This window comes from Canis lupus, chromosome 13 (genome assembly GCF_011100685.1).
Source record: "Canis lupus familiaris isolate Mischka breed German Shepherd chromosome 13, alternate assembly UU_Cfam_GSD_1.0, whole genome shotgun sequence".
Taxonomy (NCBI): domain Eukaryota; kingdom Metazoa; phylum Chordata; class Mammalia; order Carnivora; family Canidae; genus Canis; species Canis lupus.
Window position 1 is genome coordinate 8,168,016 of NC_049234.1, and position 13,507 is coordinate 8,181,522.

A 13,507-nucleotide genomic window follows, 5' to 3' on the forward strand; every position below is an offset into this window, starting at 1 on the left:
ACAGAAATTCTTCAAATGGCCAGATCTCCTTTTTTCGGCCATAAATTTCCTCTGGCTAACCTCAACTATACAAAATCACAGCAACAAGTAGTTAGAGCAGTTTCAGAGAACACACACACACACTCACAAACTAAAAAAGAAGCATAATTTTATTTGGCAAACACAAGCTGTGGCCAAAATTGTTATGTAAAGTGTAATGCTTCAGAAAATAGCATACCCACAACTATGCATCATGGAGGCTGCTTACAAAAGAAAGTAGAGATTGGCTGGTGAAAAGAGGGAGAGGGAGCCTCTCCAGGAAGACAAAAGGGACAACTTCCAGGTTTGGAAAACTTAAAGGGGAAGACATTTGGAAAGGAAGTGGATTGCAGACTTCAAGTGATAGATTTGGGAGCTGAGGAGCAAGGAGCTTCAGCTAGCTCCCTGGGATATACCTAAGCAGATGCATAAGGGGCTTCAACCAAACACAGATGGAGCCATGGGCTCCAGAAGATGGATGTCCTGGAGACTAAAACATAGACATTAGAAAAGCATGGAAGATACCAGAGAAAGACTTCCCCAGATTTCACCAGGTAGTGTGACCTCCTGCACTGGAATTTTGTAGCATTAGGCAAAAGATTTTGCCAGTTCCATACATCAATCACTGAGATGACATATTATTCAAACCATGTGTTAAAAACTATATTAATATTTTAAAATAAAATTATTGTAGATATTTTCTGTGGGAGCAACAGAAATTGGGATGAAGGGTCAGGTGGGGAGAGATCTATGTCACATTACCATCCATGACAGTGTTTACATTAAAAAGAATCAGGTGAAACAGCCGAGATGGGGTGCACAAGCAAAACGTGACTCATTGCTCTTTCTCTGCTTTGATTTTCCACTACACTTGCGGGTCCCCCATGTGTCCCCTTCTGCCCTCAGGCACCTGCCCTCTTCACTCCTGGATGAGAGAAGAATTACTATCTCAGACATACTGACGTTGCTGCTTTATAACCTTTCTGCTGGTCTAGGGCTTAAAGTTCCCAAACTGTTAGCTCAAAAAGATGAGAGATGTGCACAAATAAAATATCCCATGGGAAAGTAATGTTGGAGAATCCAGGATAAATAAACGTAAGCAGGTTTGCCAACATGCTAACAAGCAGTTGATTCTTCAAGAAGAACATAGAGTATTTGCAGTTGCCTAACATATATTGGAAGATAGTTTTATGAAATGCTAAAATGCAACTTTGTATGTTATCTTCACACTAACTACAAACTGCTATTTGACAATGTAAATTTCCCTGGGAGGTTGGGGACAGTAGTAACTCTTGGTGAGCTGAGATAACTTGTCCCTGCTGGGGATCTGAATTAATATTCAGCTTATTAACTTTGAAAAATTTTAAATATTGAGCTTTCTATTAGCCTTTTTATTCAACCTATAGTTCTTGCTCTTTTCTCACTGTATACTATTAACAATATGAAAATAAAATCACTTTTCCCTGCACCAAAATAGCAATCAAACTGAACATGGTAAACCTCCTTAAGCCACCAATGATATTTAAAATTTAGTCACATTCCTTTAAGTATTTTATCTGCATTTATAAATTTAATAATTTTATTTGCTTAAGTGATTCAAATACATGACAGCACACTTAAAACCTTAAGGGGCAAAACCTTTCTAAACCCTTACAGCTAACGTTTATGGAAGTGTTACTCTATGCCAGACACTTCTAAACTTTTTACATATAGATGAACTTATTTAATCCTTGCATCAATCCCATGAAGTAGCTATTCTAATTTCTACTTTAAGGTCAAGGAAAACTGAGGTATTGAAGTGATGAGTAATTTGTTCAAAGTCACACAGATAATAAGTGGCAGAGCCCTAATTAATTTAAGACATTAAACTTAACCGAGTAATGAAATCAAATTCTCTCAGGTATTCCACTACTCTTGACCAAAATTCTCTCATAACTTCACTTAAAACTTACAAACTGATATTTCAGATTCTCTTAAACACACAAAATACCTTAAAAGACAAACACAGATTATGAGGAATTTAACATAATCTTTTTCTACTAAGGATTGAGGGGGTTTTTAATTCTATGTCCTTTTAGAATTTAAAAGTTTCAAAGGACAGTTACCATGTCAGACACACTGAGGTTATCAATCCATAAACTTAGGACCACAGTACAGTTATTTGTCAGTTAGAAACTGGGACATAGAATATGGGGCCTGGAAGAAAAAGCTTCCAGATAATCCTCCTAGAACCACAGTTGGAGTGTTGGATCATTTATTTTAGTAGTGCCCTTGGGACATTGTGTTCAACCAAAATTGTAATCTACTTCTGAAATTATAACCTACTTCTTCTGGTGTGTGTGTGTGTGTGTGTGCGCGTGTGTGTGTGTAGAACACTTGATTGGATTCTTGTGCTTCTTTTACTGTCTCATTGAATTCTGTACCCTTTTCATGTTTTCCTTCTAGCAACAACTCCATAGTTCTCCTAATGATAAATTATTATCAGCAGTTTGCAAATAAGGAAGCTGAGGATCTGAGAATTTAATCGCCTGCTCAGAGTCCAGTAGAGGACAAAGAGCACTGCTGAGATGCAAGCCCAGGTCTTCTCCAGCAGAATCGACCATGTGTTTACTGCTTCATAACTGGTTTCTAGTCCACCTATTGTGGTTACTCAGGTAACTCCCACTGACCATACAAAAACTCTGGATCTCATGTTGAAGTGATGTTCTTTCAACTTCTTTCCTCTGTCTGTGCCTTTGAAAATATTCACAGTTACTGTGAGGTCATTCATTATTTCATCAGTGAGGTACAAAGTACTCACTGGATTCCTGGGCACTGCTCTGGCACTAGGGATGTTGCAAGAATAAAATGATTTCTGCCATGAGAAGGGTTAGAATTGTTCAGACATGCCCCTCACTCCTGTATTTGTCAGGTGTTTTTTTTTTCCCCCCCAAGTAACAAAAATCCAAGTTAAATTAAATTTGAAGCAAATGGATTGCTCTGTGTAACTGAAAACTCTAAGAGCAGGGAGCCAAGCCTTCAGTGTGCCTGGGTCAGAGCCCCACAGCATGTCATAAAGTCTGTCACTCTTGATCCTACGATCTGTTTCCACATGTTCTGTCTCTGTGTCTCAATTTGCTATGTTATGGGGTTTTTCCCTGATTTTCCCTGCTGCTGACTACTTCTTTTGTGTGGCAAATGAAAATAGTTACAAATCTTATTTGCATTTTCCTTTCATCATGTGATTTAAGAAGAAACAAGAGTATCTCTTTCAAAGCTCTTGGAGAAGAAATCTTGGAAAAAACATTAATGGACACAGTTTGAGCCACATGCCCATGTCTGAATGAATCATAATGACCAGGAGTATGGAGAGGTGTGGGGCCACAAGCCCTGGGGTGGAACCACTCCCACCTAAGTCACTTGCAATGGTGAGAGGTGTTTATTTAAAGGAAAGATAGGCAGATAAACTCCTGGACCACCAGTGTATTTTTTCTCTCTACTTTTCTCCATCCCTCCCTTCTTCCCTTCTTGAGTAGATATTGTATGTCTACTATGTGCTAGTTACTGTAAAGAGACAGAAAGAAAGTATAAGCTTCTCAGAAGCTTTACTATAGTAGCAAAGAAGACAGGCATCAAATGATGAGTTAATTATTTAGTTTATTAATTTTAATTGTGATAAAGTTAAATAGAAGCACAGGATGTTAACACAGTGTATAGTGAGAAGGTAGTCTGGCCTAGAGAATTAGAGAAGGCTTTCCTGAGGAAAGTATGATTGAGATATTTATTGGAATCTAAATGAAAAATAGTAGATAACTGAAAAAAAAGGGATTGAAGAGCATGCCAGGGAGAGAGAAGAGTGGTAAAGACTCTGAAGTGGGCAGGAATGGTGATTAGACAACTAAGAGGCTAGTCTGACTGGGCTGCACTGAATATGGGAGAGAGAAACAAGAGATGGAGCTGGGGGTGGGTGGAGATAGACAAGGGGCCACATCATGCAAGGTCTTGAAAAATCATGGCAAAGTCTGATTTAGAGAGACAATGCTCTATAACTTCATTTATTGAGGTTGTGTAACCCAAAGGAATAAAATGTAATAGTAGGAGTTCTGGTCATTAGAAATGTGCCCAGGGAAGGCAACAACAGGTCAGGATATTTGACCTGAGTCCTATAAACTTTCACAAATTACTCCATGTATCTGGCAGCTGACCCTGCCCAGGGGTGTGGTTAGACCAGAAAGAGAGTCACTGCTGAATGATTCTACCACAAACTTCCTCAACCGAGAGCACATTCAATTTTTCATAAGGACGAATGATACTGGTGAGTATATTTTAAAACTCTCTTGAAATGTAAAGCCTGTGCTGCTTTTGAGTTGTGAAAAATATGAAAATGCCCAAAGCTATGTTCATTCATCCCTTCATCTTCAATCCTTTGCCAGGTTAATATCTATTCATCACTGAGCATAAGCTCAACTATCCTTTGAGAGCCTTCTCTGATGTGCAGTCTGGATCAAAATCTATCCGCTACTCTTCACTATAGTTTTCTTGCATGGTTCTCAGAGTTACTAATTATGCATTTGTGTGATACTGTTTGTGGTTGTAACAATAACCCATCCCATTAGATTCTAAGTGCCATGTGTAATGACTGTATTCTCCAGTGTGTGGCCCAATGAGAAGCACATAGTAGATTATCAATACCTATTCATGAATAGGTAATCTCAATTTTTCCAATTTGTATTCAATCTTTCAGATTTAGACTTAAATCTTGTGATATTCTAAGATTGTGCTTGGTCTCCAGTTGACTTGCTCATAATGAGCTCTCAGTAGTATTTGCTGGAAGGAATTAAATGAAGAAAAATAAATCAAGTCTGTTTTCAGAATGCCTAAGCCATGTAACTTTCTACATCTAATTTGATTAAGAGATCAAAAGCACAGTAGAACTATCCAAGTAATCTTCTTTTGAATTCCTCTCTTTGTAGAGTCACACATTCATGACCTTTGTTCCTGTCTCTGAATCCCTCTATCAGAAAAATGTCTTTTGCCGCAACCCTGGAGGGGACGAGACACAAGGAAGAGGAATAGAATCTCTGGGCCAAATAACAACCTCATCTCAACTGGCAAATATTGTGATATTCTATGGCTCAGGTCTTGTTTGTAAAGATCTTCTTAGACATTTTTATTTATTAATGCTTGTCAGTGGAGGACTATTTTTAAGCATGTATGTGAGTACACACACACACACTTCTCATTTGCTGAAAATGTCTCTCATTTTTAGTTCCTGTGCCTAACCAGAACCCTGACAATTTTATGTTGTCCTTTAACTTTCTGCTTCTTCCTGAATAAACAACATGTCCAGGCGTCCAGCAGTAGCCGGTTTGAACTACTCTGTGCCACTAGCAGTGAGATGTCAGTGATACAAAACTATTCATGGCATTTGGACTTGTAACTGTTGTACGATTCTAGAAAGAGAGGCTTGAAGATGAGTTGACATAGCTCCATCAGCAAACATCCCACCGGATGTTTTCTTAAGCATTTCTGAACAAAGTTCAACTGCCCTTTGGGAGAGAACACACATTTCTCCCTAATTTATAATTTTTGGAAGGATACCAACCAAAAAATCTGAAGAGTTCATTAGGGGAAAAAATGTCCAAATATAACAATACATTACTTGCCCATTATTCCATAGAATCATATAATTCTTTTTTAGTATCTCAGCAATTAATTAATACCATTCCTTGAAGAAGGAAGGAAACACTAGACCCATTTTGTAGCCATTGTTGAAGAAACAGGAAGACTTTACTCTTTTTGAGGTTAAGAACCTTCCTGGCTGAAGGTTCTTGGAGATTGTGTTAAATTTTTCAGTTCATGAAAAAAAATAAATAAACCCAGATTATGCTTAAGAAGTAATGCAATACATAGCTAATTTTAGGTCTGCACAATAACAGCAGAATTCAGAGTGATCTACATAAACTTATTTTTTTTCAAATGCAGATTGTCTTGTATAGTTTTTTTTTTAAGATGAAGGACCTAGTGATTTAGAAAACCTGTAATATTCATGTAGCTCAATGTGGAAAATGTTTATGCCTCATTTAATTATTTTTGCAAATTTATCTTACTTTTCTTTAGGCCACTGCAGACCAGAAATGAAATAATTGTTTCTGACTGTAGCTCCTTTCCAGCAATATTACTGAAACCTGAGTGTTCTATAACATTTTCCTCCAGTTAATGTTGGGTTTTTCCCATGTATTCAGGAGAGGCTAAAGTATTCACATATTTCATATCTCCTAGATATTTACAAAAAGTTTTAAAGTTCTGTCTTTCAGATTTCAGTCCTGATTTAATACATTTGGAATTGTTTGTACATTGGGAGGTAAAGATCCACATCCATTTGCCCCTTATAGATATTTGTTTTAGGACAATGTACTGACTAGCAGTTCCTCCTTTTTCCATTTATATGCAGTGTATCTTTGCCCTGCACCTATTTCCAGAATTTCATATCATTTTTGAGCCTTCTATTTGGTTTATTAGAAAATATGTCCAGTGTTATACTGTTACCTTGTCTCATTCATTATAGCTTTAAACTTTCTTTAGACATTTAAGAAGTCATTTCCTTCTAGCTAATTCCTAAGGAATGTTTTAGCTCTTCTTGGCTCTTTTCATATAAATTTAATATTCATCAAAGAAAAGTCCTATTGAATTTTAATTGGATTTACACAGTTACAGATTAAATAGAACTGAAATCAATGTCTATAAGCTATTGTGTCCTATTTATAACCATGTTATATCTTTCCATTTATGTAGGCCTTCCTAAAAATCATTTTTAAAAGTTTGATAAATTTCTCCAAAATAGTCTTAGAGATAATTTCCTAGATTTATTTGTAGGTGCTTTATATTTTCAGTTGCTATTGCAAGTAGATTCTTAAAAATAATTCTTGTCTAAAATTTTCTTTCTGGTATAAAGAACTACAGAGAGGACTCCTGTAATAATTATATATCAGTCTGCTAAAATCTCCAATTAATTATAATAATAATTTGTCCAATTAAAATTCTGGGTTTTCTGTGTGCACAATCACAGAATCTGAGAAGAAAATACTATCATTTGTTCCTTTCAAATCTTTATACATTTAATTTGTTTTATGTTCTTGTATAGTCCAGATGATCTTCTAATAAGAAGACATGTTTTTTTTTGGGGGGGGGGAGGTTTGGTACTAATGTGAACCTATGAAAAGGTATTTGGAAGGAAAATTTGAATCATGGATCAAAGTTATTAAATTATTGTAGGATTACTCAGGGTTTTTTATATTTTATATTTTTATACAATTTTGGTACTTTTTAAATCTAGGAATTTATTTCAGCAAACTTTTCAATATTTTGACTAAAAGTTGTTTATAAAATCTTTTATGTCTTTGTTTCATCTCTATGGCACCTCTAATTTATTATTATGAAATAATAACCAATTTTAACTAAGTTTTTCAATATTATTTCTTCTTTGGCACACAAGTATTAATATTTTAGAGGGTTTTTTTGTATGATTTCTAAAACTGGATTTGGATAGATAACTATGTCTGTGTTTAAAGATGTTGGAAATTTGTTTTCAAATGCTATATGGGCTTGTAAATGATATATATGATGCAGTAATCACATATCATTCACATATATATCACATATACTCATATATGTGAATGATATATAATCATTCATGATATATATTCAATGATATATAATCATTCATATATATATATACTTTATTTATGTTGGCAAAGAATATGTATTTGTGATGGTTGGATCCAGTGTTCTGCATATATCTATTGAATCTATCAAATTTGTTACAGTCTTAGCAATGTCTTTTATCTGCTTGTATATCCATACTGAGAAGTATTAAAATGTCTAATATTTACAGTTGATTTGTTAATTCTTATGTAGATATATCAATACTTTCTCTTTATATTTTAAAAGTTTATCATAAGAACATTAATTTAAAGCTGTTATGTCACTCTTATAAGCTAAATATTTACCATTATGTGATGACCCTCTTTATCACTAGTATGACTTTTTGCCTTAAAATTGATTTTCAAAAAAATGGATTTTCTGTGTTATTAATATAGCTAAAGAAGCCTCATTTTGATTTGCATTATATAGCATATATTTTTTATTTCTTAGTTTGTTTCTTGTAAATAATACAATATTAGATTTTATTATTCAGTTTAACAATCTATGATTTTCAAGAAGTCATTTCATTGACATATATCATACCAACTTCTACTCTAGCTTTTTTCTTGCCTTTTTTGGATTGATTGATATTTTCTTCTATTTTATATTTTCTCTGATACTGTTGAAATATAAATGTCATATATTTATAGGCTAAACAGATTTTGACATAGCCAAGTTTTATCTCTAGCAGGACATCTGTGCATTATTTTACTGAACAAATCCTCTGTCTCCTACTTTCTCTCAGCTGCAGTGAAAAGGGTCTCTCTCTTGTGGTACAGGCCTCCAAAGTGCACATTCTAGAAGAGTGATGTGTGTGTTTTATGTTCCAGTGTGGGGCTAAGAAGGAGTGAAAGCCTCTTACATTCTATGGCTGTTGAAAATGAATTTGAACACATTAAAAACACCATCACAGATGGTGTTGGGTAAACCACAAGAGGAAAACAGTAACATTTCTTTGTAAATTTTGGTTCAGAATTTATTGGTTTAAAATCAAGTTGGAAAGTAGACCTAGATAAGTGGTAAAAGAGTGTCAGGTTAAGCTGATGACATTTTCCAACTCTTCCTTGAGCAAGTCATGCATATGTGTAGTTAGTGAGGACCTCATGGCTTTTGAAAGAAATCTGTATTTGGAGCAAAATTCCTGCTGGTTAAGCAAATAATAGTTCACTCTACACTTGCTCAGCTTAACGGACATTTTCAATGCTTTCTGCACTGTATTGTGCTCTGAGGTTAGAAACCTGGGCTTGAAGATTAGATTATTGATGTGTTCAGCCATTTAATATATTTCTGAACTTGTCTCATCTCTTTCTGGCTGAACTCCGCTTGAAAACTAGGCTCTACATTCTAAAGGGGAAGCAATGCAAGAGCCGGGTTTAAGTATTCTTTGGAAGTTTTTAAAAAAGACATTTATATGTAATTTTCTGTATTGGTAAAATACACATTTCAAATGTAAATGGGAACATGGCTATCATCACTGATTATTGGGATTTTAGCCTATTTTTATATAAACTTTAGAACATGCCTTGGGGTAGTACCTAGTCCTCATAACAATTATTTGACTGTTATTATCTAATTTAAAGGATGTCTAAAAAATAAAAGCTAGACCAATACCCTTCAATACCAATGATTAAGTAATTTTTTATACTTAATTCATATCTCTTCCTTTTGGGGGTATACTAATAGACAGCATCTAGCTGTTCTGGTTTTTTTAAGTATAGTTGACACACAATGTTACATTAGTTTCAGTTGTACAACTTAGTTATTTGACAACTCTATACATTATACTATGTTCATCACAAGTAGAAGTACCATTGATATTAAAATGTCATTGACTGTATTCCTTATGCTCTGCTTTTTTATTCCCATGACTTACTCATTCCATAACTGGAAGTCTGTATTTCCCTTTCCCCTTCACTCATTTGCCTAACACCCCATGCCCCTTCCTTCTGGCAACCATCAGTTTCTTCTTTGTATTTATATTTCTAACTCTGTCTTTTGCTTATTAATTTTTTAGATGCATTTATGAATGGAATCACATGGTATTTATCTTTTTCAGTCTGACTTATTTCACTTGGCATAATACTCTCTAGGTCTATCCACACTGTCTCAAATGACACTCTCTCATCCCTCTTTATGGCTGTGTAATATTCCATTGTGTATGTATACCACATTTTTCTTTAACCATTCATCTATTGATATTTAGATTGCTTCCATGTCTTGGCTATTGTAAATAATGCTACAATAAACATAGGGTTCTATATGTCTTTTCAAGTTAGTGTTTTTGTTTTCCCTGGTAAATACCAAATAGAGGAATTATTGGATCATATGGTATTTCTATTTTTAAATTTTTGAGGAAACTTCATACTGTATTCTACAATGGCTGAAAATGAGTGAAAATATCAGTGAGGGTGACAAAACATGAGAGTCACCTAACTCTGGGAAATGAACAAGGAGTAGTGGAAAGGGAGGTGGGCGGGGGATTGGGGTGACTGGGTGATGGGCACTGAGAGGGGCACTTAACAGGATGACCACTGGGTGATATGCTATATGTTGGCAAATTGAACTACAATAAAAAAATAAAAAACAAAACAAATAAACAAAAAACAAAGGCAGATGCTTAACCCATGCACTCCTAAACTTGGGCTTTTAGATTTGAGTCTTTAAATGGCAAATGACTAAACTATGTAAAATAGTGTTTCTTGATCTGTGAGCTGTGGAATAATAGTATCTAGGAATATTCATACATGTTAATTAGTCACAAAAATATCAGTTTTTACATAATTTGGGAAATTGTGGATTTAACATACCTAAACAGGATTCCTATTGAAATGCTGTAATAGGCTAAAATGCCCCATGGCCCTAGTTAACATTCAGGCAATATTTTATCCAGTCCCTTCTGTGTGCCAGGAAGAGCACCATATTTTGCTCAAAGAGATGTCAACAAATCTGGCATGGTTTCTGTTCTTATAGAATTTTTAAATTAATGAGAAGAGAGAGATTAAACAAATAAAGACATAAATATTCAGATTGCAAAAAATTGTATTGTGCCATGAAGAGAAAGAATAAGATGCCCTAAGAATGAGCAAGAGTACCAATTTAAATGGAGAACAGATTTAGGAGAGGCCTCCAATAAGAAGTGAGATTTAAGCTGAAGCAAAAAGAAGTAAAAATTAGCCAGGTAAATATGAGCATTCCAGGCAGAATGAACAGCAAATCCAAAGGCTTGTGGCAAGAGGAAGTTTGTTACATGGGTGGAAGAAAAGACCAATGTGGACCCCAGAAACAAGAAGCCCAAGATGAAACAGAAGAAATAATGAAGGGTAAATTCATGCAGAATTTTAGAGGCCATACACAAGATGATTTTTATCTTAAGTACAAAGGATTTTAATGAGGGGATTGGTTATTAAAAGAGCATTTTCCAAAAGAAAAATATAGTATTATATTTACTTTTTCCCAGTTGTATTTGATCATGGAAACATTTTGATGAGAAATTTCCTGGGAGCAATATCTTTGGAAAACACCCTGATAATACTTTAGAAATTCCACTCTAACCAAGGATTGTGTGCTCAGATTTCAAGTGTCAGAAAACAGTAAAAGAGACTTTACTAGTTCAAATACATTTATCAGTATCAGAAACATTCAGAAGTAGGGCCACCAACATGGTTGGATTTGGGGCTCAAATGTTATTTGGACTCAGTTTCTCTTCATCTATCTAGCCCTTCCTGTCCCTGTTTTGATTTTATTCTGAGGCCCAATAATATGACCTCAGAAGCAGCAGGATTTTCCACTGAGGTGGCAACGTGGCTGAATCATCTTTTTATATGTTCCAGGATTGCATGCCAGTGGGAAATGAGTCTCTTTGACGACATTCCCCTGAAATCCACTGCCTCTTGCTACGTTTCACTGAGATTACCATCTGGGAACCAATCCCCTAGGTAACTACAGTAATAGGATATGTTGAATGGTTTAGGCCTGGGTAATCTGCAGCCTTGGCTATTCAGATTCCCATATATCTAGGATGTATACTACTGAAAGGAACAATGTTGGGGAGGCAAAGAGCAAAACTCCAGTATGGGTTTTTTATTTAATTTACTATTTTAATTTATGTGGGTATATTCATGTCTGAAATGATCTTGTTATTTTCTTATTCAAAGTATACAAAGTCAATGCAATCAAGTTTCTAAAAGAGCACAATAATAATGTGCTGTTTGTTGTTTCTGGGTGGTTACAGAAAGTAGAAAAATTATGGAATAATGAAATAGGATACTTCTGTTGTTAATATTACTAATAATTTACTTCTATGACTTTTTTTGATTCCTTCTACATGAAAATTATTCTACCTAGAAAAGTGAATCTTACAAAAATTTGTAAGATTTTATTTGTTTATTCATGAGAGACACAGAGAGGCAGAGACATAGGCAGAGGAAGAAGCAGGCTCCCTGCGGGGAGCCTGATGGAGGATTCGATTCCAGGATCTGGGGATCACAATCTGAGCTGAAGGCAGATGCTGAACCACTGAGTCACCCAGGCATCTCCTCTCTGTGTGCTTCTAATACTATACCTTTTACTATAAGTGCCTTCTTGTATGTGTGTGTGTATACACATACACACATACATAATGTATATATGTGTGAATATATAGTATACAAGCCTTTACAGAAATATAAATCTTGAGGATTATAAAAGATGATTTATGGTTAGATTCTTTAATCAAAATGTTCTCTAAAGAACTTTTAAGATAGTAATAACTATTGGAATTTATAAGAGGCAGTCCAACTTCTGAGCATGTAAAATAAATTTTAGGAGTATAAAAAAGGGAAAAAATGTTCTTCTATGAGAAGATAATATGGCCTGAGTGATCAAAACAGACTGAGATACACTTTGGAGACTGCATAAAAACTACAGGTCAAGGAAAAGCTATGACCCTTACAACATCAACTAGCAACGGATTTTTAGTCTTACAGATTGTGGTTAACACTTCTGGTCATTTATACTTTGTTCCTCAATTTATGACTGTGGTCTAAAAATAGTTGGGGCCAAAACAGGGCAGGAATTGTCAGAGAGGGCTTTATGGATAAAATGAGACTTTGGGGGATTTTTTTAAAAGGAGGTGCTGGAAGTGCATGGGAGAGAATCCCCGTAGAAAGTCAAATAGAGAGGAAAAGAGTTTGGCAAATGGAATCTAATTGTTCCCACCTCAGTAATAGGTCCTTTCCCCCTCAAATCCCAAGAATGGTTCCATAGCAAATTCTTAAGGATTTCCAGATTGTTAGAAAACCAATGATAGACTATTTTCTGATTTTATTCCAGATACTTGTATCCCTCTAAATTCTCCTCTCATCCGGGAGAAAGACTAGGACTTTATTTGCCTTTAGAAGTGAGGAGAAAGGCAAGAATGCTTTTACAAAAATTATTCTTTTGAATTAGGTGCCTAGGTGTGGCAGTTTAAAAGCTGGTGGATTTTAAGCATAAATATTATATAAATGCGCTTTTGTACTTAGAAGTCATTGAGTATTAAAATTGTATATAACATATTCATCGGGCAGCCGGGGTGGCTCAGCGGTTTAGCGCCACCTTCAGCCCAGGGTGTGATCCTGGAAACCCAGGATCAAGTCCCACGACAGGCTTCCTGCATGGAGCCTGCTTCTCCCTCTGCCTGTGTCTCTGCCTTTCTCTGTGTCTCTCATGAATAAATAAATAACATTAAAAAAAAAAAAAAACATATTCATCATTTGTCCTGTGCTATGTCTTTTTTTGGTTGATATACTCTTGTAGAAGTCCAAATTCATTAGAGTTTATCCCTAAA

General features: G+C 35.2%; 1 pseudogene; it reads left to right on the forward strand.

Moving 5' to 3' along the window:
• The first annotated feature begins 4,159 nt into the window (after positions 1-4,159).
• LOC111098517 overlaps positions 4,160-13,507 on the forward strand; it is an 81,390-nt pseudogene continuing 72,042 nt past the window's right edge.